At 48.6% G+C, this 7,862-nt stretch overlaps 1 long non-coding RNA gene across 1 annotated transcript; it reads right to left on the reverse strand.

Moving 5' to 3' along the window:
- Nucleotides 1-6,866: 6,866 nt before the first annotated feature.
- LOC120691632 lies at nt 6,867-7,496 on the reverse strand. Its single transcript, XR_005682330.1, has 2 exons — nt 7,237-7,496; nt 6,867-7,150 (listed from the first exon to the last, which is right to left on the reverse strand). It is a non-coding gene; the product is annotated as an uncharacterized LOC120691632 (long non-coding RNA).
- Between the last annotated feature and the right edge of the window lie 366 nt (nt 7,497-7,862).

The following is a 7,862-nucleotide window of genomic DNA, read 5'->3' on the forward strand; positions in this document are numbered from 1 at the left end:
GTTGCAACCCCTACCCATCCCAGTTTGGAAATGGGATGAGATAGGAATGGACTTTGTAGTAGGATTGCCCAAAACAAAGAAAGGACACGACTCCATATGGGTAATAGTGGACCGACTCACTAAATCGGCTCATTTCATACCCGTACGGACAAATTACGGTGGAGAAAAGCTAGCAAAGCTTTATGTGAAAAACATAGTGAAGTTGCACGGTGTGCCTAGCAGAATTGTTTCAGATAGAGGGACCCAGTTCACCTCTAGATTTTGGAAGAGTTTGCATAAAGCCATGGGCACCAAATTGGATTTCAGCTCCTCTTATCATCCGCAAACGGATGGCCAGACAGAAAGGGTGAATCAGATCATGGAGGATATGCTGAGAGCATGTGTCCTTACCTATGGCAAGGATTGGGAATAGAGTTTACCTTATGCAGAATTTTCATACAACAACGGCTATCAATCAAGCTTGGGCATGTCACCGTTCAAAGCTCTCTACGGGAGAAAATGCAGAACTCCCCTGATATAGTCAGAAGTTGGAGAACGTGCCCTAATCGGGCCCGCACTTATAAAGGAAGCGGAAGAAAGAGTTGCCGAGATTAGAGAAAAACTGAAAGCAGCCCAGTCAAGGCAAAAGAGCTACGCAGATAAGAAAAGACGGGAAATAAGTTTCAACCCAGGAGATTTCGTTTATCTCAAGGTGTCACCCATTCGAGGAACCCGAAGATTTCAAGTAAAAGGAAAGTTGGCCCCTCGGTACATTGGACCATACCGAGTTTTGAAGAAAGTCGGGACTGTAGCATACCGGTCGAAGTTACCAGAAGGAATGTCAGATATACACCCAGTATTCCATGTGTCTCAGCTAAGGAGATGTTTGAGAGTACCCGAGGCAGAACACGTGCCAATGGAAGCAATAGATCTACAGCCAGACCTGCGTTATCAGGAGATACCGGTCAAGATTCTGCACACTGTCACTAGGAGGACAAGAAACTCCGAGGTACGGATTTGCAGAGTTCAGTGGAGCAGACATGGAGTGGAAGAAGCTACGTGGGAACGCGAAGACGCTATGAAGAAGGAGTTTCCCCATCTATTTAGAAGCCAGCCAAATCTCGAGGATGAGATTCAATTTAAGTGGGGTAGGTTTGTGACGTCCTGGAAAATTTACTAATTAAATCACTCGCTAATTTATTTTCAAAAAATTTCATCGTTGAGCTCAAGACCTAATCCCCGATTTTCTGCTGTCCTGACATCCGATTTCCATTGTCGTTCCATCTTTTTCCGCCGACCGTACCCCTTCCCTTTTTCCTCATCGCTATCCCATCAAGCGCCGCTCGGCCGCCGGTCGGCCACGCGCGACCGCTCGCCGCTGTCGGCGCCGACGCATCTCTCCCTTTCTCTCTTTCTCCCTCTCCCCTTTCCTTTTTCTTTTTCTTTTTCCTTTTTCCCATTTTCTTTTCTCCAGTTTTTCTTTTTTCCTTCCCCTCCTCCTTCCTTCCCTCTCTCTCCTCCCGCGCACCACGGCCTGCTCGCCGCCCCCTTGCCGAGCGCCGCTTGGCCGCAAGTGCCGCGCGTGCCCCACCTCCCCTGCTCGCCCACGTGCCGAGCGCGCCCGGCCCGGCCACCGCCATGCGGCCGCCTCCCGCTCACCCCCGCGTGCCCTCCCTGGCCGTGCACCGTGCCGCGCCAAGCCACCCCCGAGCCGTGCGCATGCGCGCACGCACTCGCCGCGACGAGCTCGCCACGCCGCGGCACTGGCACGCTGCACGCCCCGCCGGCCCACGCACCGCTCACGCGCACACGTTCCATGCGCTCCCAAGACCCGCCGCTGCCACCTCCGCATGCCCGCGCCGCTCGTCGAACCGTACCCGCGCTGCTCGCCGTGTTCCGCCCTCGCTGCACGCGCCGTCGCCCCTGTGCCAGCACAGCACCGCCTGCCCGAAGCGTCCCGTCGCCTCTGCGCTCACCTCGCTGCCCGCGCCGCCGCGTCGCGACACGAGCAAGCGGCCGGAGCGCCAATAATGCCGCCCTGCGATGCTCGCTAGCCGCTCACCTGCCCCGCGCCGCTCCACCGCCTTGCTCGGGCTATAAAGCAACCCCCGTGCCACTCCTCCACCCCACAACCATCTCCGCCACCTCCAGCCCTCCTCTTCTAGCTTGCAGCGCCGCCGCCACGCACACTGCATCCCGCCGCCGCCACTTCCGTCAACCCGCCTCCTCGAGTTGCCGCGGCCCAAGGTAGGGGGCGCACCGGGATCCTCCCTTCCTCCTCACCCTTCTTCCCCACTCCTTGGCCGCCGACGAGCTCTGCAGCGCCGGCCCAGCGCCACCCGCCGCCCGCTGCCGCTGGCCGTCGCGGCCAGGCCACCTCGGGCCGCCTCTGTCCCAGCTGCGGCCAGGGATCGGGCCCCCGCACCTCCCTCCTCCTTTCCCCCTCGCTCCCGGCCGCCGCCACGGCCCTAGACGGCCGGATTGGCCACCGCCGGCGCCGCACGGCCCCTCCCCTGTTCTGCGGTCGGGAGGAAGAAGAGGGGGGCATATTAGCCCAAAACCCCCTCCCCTCTCTTTTATTTATTAAAGAGACCTTCCACCTTTGGCCCTTTTGCAAAGAAATCCCTAACCTTCATTATATTCACAACTAAACCCTTCCACCCTATAAACCTAATACTAAATAAGCCCCTACATCTTTTTAGGATGCCCTGAACATTTTTGGAAATTACAACTAAGTCCTTTTCTATTCCAAAACTATTTACAAATGAGCCCTGAACCCTTATTTAACCCCTAAACCTTTATATAACCTATCATTTCATGCGCCAAACGACCTCAGATCGAACTAAGACTTTACCATGCCTCTCATAACATAGTTTTGGCCATGCCATTAGGAAACCACCCAAAAATATTACTCCGAACTCCATATCTTAACTGTTCGAGCTCAACGATAAAACTTTTATTTCTGTTTCTTGATTGTGTGCATGTTTGTATGCGTCATATATCACGGTGTGAACGAGGGAGAACCCATCGATGAGCAGTACTGTGAGCAGGCGAACGAGGATCAGTTCCGCGACCCCGAACCCGAAGGACAGTGCTTCGATCAGGACCTTCCCGAAGGCTTTGAAGACGGCAAGTTCAATCCCGCCCTTTGATGCATGTTTCTATCCTAGTTTTTATAAACATAACCTATTGGCCTATTTTATAAAATTGCATATGTTTTGCCTGCTGAAAACACGGTTGGATAGCCACCCCCTGATTTGTTATAACCATTCCTTGACCACCTAGATTAATGTTTGAATGTGCTTTGTTTGGACGTTAATCACTGCTAGAACGCTTAGGATCTTATACACAATACAACTTGTTTTATAAAGAAAAGGTGTGTTTGTGTGGGAAGGGATAAAAGTGGAATTTTCGAAAGATAAGTTTAGACGGGATGGATGGCATTTCTGTGTGATTTGCCTATTGGTGTGCTCGTGCCTGTGTGGCAGGGCAAGGGAGGGAGATATCCATGTGTGGGCCACTATGTGTTATTCGGTACAAAGAAAACTTGCTTTGAAAATCCTTTCTTTCAAATGAACCCCTGCATAAACTATTGTTTTCCCGCAAATTAAACCCTAGCCTTATCCTTGATTTACCCTGAGCATTATATTCTGTTTATACCCCCTCCGTGGGTGTGGTTGGACTTGCTGAGTACGTTTGTACTCACCCCATTCTTAATTTTTATAGAGGAAAACCCAGACTTCGTTCCAGAGGACGTCGAGTAGGCTACCGTCCTGCACCCAGCCTTGCCTGTGGATTAGGGTCACCCGCAGGAGATACCGCATGGCGCAAGACTCTGATGACCCCCTTTTATAATTAATATCGTTGTGTGGGTGTGGGTTGTAATCCTCGCAATAGTGGCGCTTCTCTGCCCATTACCGCGTAGAGTTGTACAGTGATGAACCATCTGATGTAATAAATATGTCATCAGCCTCCTGGGACTGATGTTTGTATCACATTTAAGTCTTCTCTCATGAGGGGACGCTTCATGTTCGATGTACTCCTGATGAGGATCAATTGGCGCGGGATCGACCCACCTAGTGAAACCACAGTTCTCGGGAGCATCTGAAGACTACAACAGAAATCTTATATGTAATTTATAATGGCAGTACAAAAAAGTGTAAATATATTTGATGCTAATAGTTACCCAAGCGCGCGGACATTTGAAGAAACGGCTACCTCCATCCATCCCATCGGTGCACATCTACACTAAGCAGTCCTCACCATGCCTACATTTTGGCCAGTCCCCTTTGCGGTTATCATACTGCCTTTCTCTAGTGAACTCTCTTTTATTCTGAGCGGGGAACTCAAATATCGGTTCCGGAAAGAAGTCTAGACCAAGCAGCCCATCCCACACTACCGGAGGTCCCTTTCTAGTTAGTATATGCACAACACAAAAGTTATTACCGGTACGTTATCCAAAACAAGAATGAGCTGACAACTACTTGTACTAAAAAATTGGTGTTCAGATAGACAATATAAATTGCTAAAATAATAATAAAGTGGTAACTACATTTCCTAAATTCATAGCTAAATTGCTAACTAGATAACTACATTGCACTAAGTACATTTCCTACATTGCTAACTATATTGCACTATCTAAATTACCTAAATTGCTAACTATGTTGCACTAACTAAATTTTCTAAATTTACTAACTAACATTGTCTAACCAATCCTACCTAATCGAAATTGAGTAAAAAATTGTACCATCAGGTTTGGGGCGGGGGAGAAAGCGACTGGGGCGCTGGCGGCCGGGCCGAGTGCCGCGGCGCCCCAAACGACGGCAGTGGGTTCGAGCACCGCGGTCGGCCCCAAGACCCGACGGCCGGGCCGAGCGCCGCGGCCGGCCCAAGCCCCGACGACGGGCACGAGCGCCGGGGCCGGCCGGGGAAGCCTCGCGCGCTTTACGATGGTGGCCGGGGCGGCCGGCTGGCCGGGCGGACGGCGAGGGCCCTGCGGCGGCGCGGACCAACGGGGACGGGCGGCGCAGCCGGACAGCGAGAGCGGGGTGGCCGGACGGCAGTGCCGCCGATGAAGTGAGCGGACGGGCGAGTGAATGGCAAGCTGGGCGGGCGCGACAGGTCAAAACGAAGGCGGGCCTTTATGAATCGGCCTCGGCGCCAAAATCTGTGGCGCCGAGCTCCCTGCCACGCTGGAAGCCACGCTGGACGTCTGCCAAGACCTCGGCGCCACCGTCTGTGGCGTCGAGACGTGTTACCTCAGCGCCACGGTCTATGGCGCCGACCCCCAGGGTCTAAAAATGCAAATTGTTTCAAAAAGGGCCTGAATGTGTAAATCTTTACAAAAAAGGCTAAATTACAAAAAAGACGGCAACAAGAATCTCTCTCCCTCTCTCTCAATTCGTATCTCTTCTTTCCGTGCCAAAAAATCGGGTTAAAATAGCACTTGAGTTTATATGTTGGTAAACCTCCCTCAACTAGTAAGATGCAACAACTCTCCACACATGACATGACACCACTCTCAACGAATCGGCAAGAGAGCTGCCAATTATATTGAAAAGAAGAGCATCCCAGAAGGGAGAACTCAGGGGCGGATTTACAGGGGGGGCTAGGGGGGCTCTAGCCCCCCTACTGCCAAAACCTCCATTGAAATTAAAGGAGAAATATGAGAGAAAAAGAGAAAAAAAGGTGAAGAAATGAGTGGAGATAGGAAGGAGGAAGAACCAAGCCCCCCTAAGTTGAAAATCTACTTCCGCTACTGGGAGAACTATACAAGCTCAGCAGACTTAGCGCAGGAAAAACGAGAAAAACACAACCGCGCAACACGGGACATATTAGGTCCGGCCGGCAAGAGTGGCGAGATGTTTAGCCCCCGCCATAACCCATCTATCTAAGTCATCTCTGACTTTAAAGAAGACGTTGTCGCTTATGGCTTTCTTCGATCAAAAATCCTCGCGTTCCTTTCCTTACAAATTTTCTAGGAAATTAACAACATTAAGGAGCACATGCCTTTACGCGAATTGGAAGTTGTTATTGCAATTGCCGTCCACCACTTGTGAAGATCACCGCTTGCTGTGTCCACTCCCTCGGGTGCACTGTTGGGATTGCTAACCATTGCAGTCAGCAAGGAGATGCATCGCCGTTTCAGGCTGGCATCTGCAGAGAGGGCATGCTAAATTGGTTCGCCCAGCCTCTTGCTTGTAGTCTGTCCTCTGTCCACAGCCTGTTTTGAACTGCCAACTAGAAGAAAATCTTGCAGCTTATTGGCGCCCATGTCCACCAAATGAGCGTGTCAAAATTTGTTATTGCGGATCTTATCACTTTGAGTATGCTCATATACTAATTCTAGGATACTTCAAATGGATATATATATATATATTCTATGGACGGCCACAAAATAGTTATTCTATAGCCAGGCCACCTGGCATGCTAGGATTGGCCACCAGCCCGTCCGTACCATCTAGCCGGTCCATACTGGACGCGAGCCTGCCGAGTGAGCCGAGCATCCAGGAGCGAGAGCCGTTTGCACAACAAGCGCCTGGATTCAGGGAGCAGGTCATCATTACATAATCAATCAAGCAAAACTTTGGAACCCATCAGATTTCTGCCAGATATATGCAACTATGGATCGTTCAAAGCATGTTACGACAATGCATGGACTAGTATTTTTATTATAGGAAAATAAACAATTCATTTACCATAAATAGCGTTAGCCAGAGTGACAAAAAAAAATTATGATCAATTTATTAGAATCTTGTATGCTGAGTTACGAGAGTACCTCTTGTACTAGAAGTTACATATGGGTTTAGTAGAACTGGGAAAATGGTTTATTGAATATTTTACTATCTTACGAAACATGCGTGGATTACAACAATGGCTAACGTATCTAAATACATATGTAGGATTACCATAATATATTAATCGAGAAGGATTGATTACTCTTACATACAAGCTATTTTGGCAGGGCACATATGAACAAGTATTATACAAGTACTATAGAAACACATCCCACACTAGTACAAACATTAGCTATATACGTTTACATCCAGAATTTGAGGGAATCGTTTAGAGCTTTTCTCATTCAGCAGCAGCAAGTTGACCAGACAATGAACTCAGATCAATCCACAGTACACGCTGGCTTGCACAAAACTTGATAGAAAGGCCTCATCACCTGAAAACTTCATAGTAAATAATACTTTCATTTTACCACAAAAAATGAATATAATATGTTAAAAGCGCACAATGGTATATCATTACCAGAATGGTGTCATCAATTTACCACAAAGGCATTTATCAATATGGCGATATCTTGTTACTATCAAATGATGCCCACTTTACTACAATCCGAAATACGAAAATACCTTTAGTATTGTACTAGAACATACATGATGCTACCCACGATGGCATCATCAAACTACCAGATTTGGGTCACTAATTTACTACAAATCCAGTAACCAAAATGGTGTTATTAAATTACTATGTCTTGCATGGGGTAAAAAGAGAAAAGAGCCACAGTTATAAACAAGGTTCAAAAAATCGCTACGCGCTGTGCGCGCGCTCGAGCACGGTAAAAGAGTAATCGTGAATAATCATGATTAAACGTGATTAATCATTTGTACTAATATTGCCAAAAAAATAAAAAGGAGGTTTTCAAGAGGTCTTACACCAGTAATTTCTTTCCTCTGGCCATCTTCTTTGCTGGACAGCAACTGTACCTACACAAATGACAACAACCTAATTAGTTTAACTGTTTAAGTTCATGAAAAAAACAAAAAGATGACAGCTGGACATTAATAATAGAATATGACCAAGAAAAAAAAACAAAGAATGACAATGAGCATGAAATTAACAGCTGCAGCCTGCAGCACACCAGTCCACATGAA

Source organism: Panicum virgatum, chromosome 9N (assembly GCF_016808335.1).
Source record: "Panicum virgatum strain AP13 chromosome 9N, P.virgatum_v5, whole genome shotgun sequence".
In the NCBI taxonomy this organism is placed as follows: Eukaryota; Viridiplantae; Streptophyta; class Magnoliopsida; order Poales; family Poaceae; genus Panicum; species Panicum virgatum.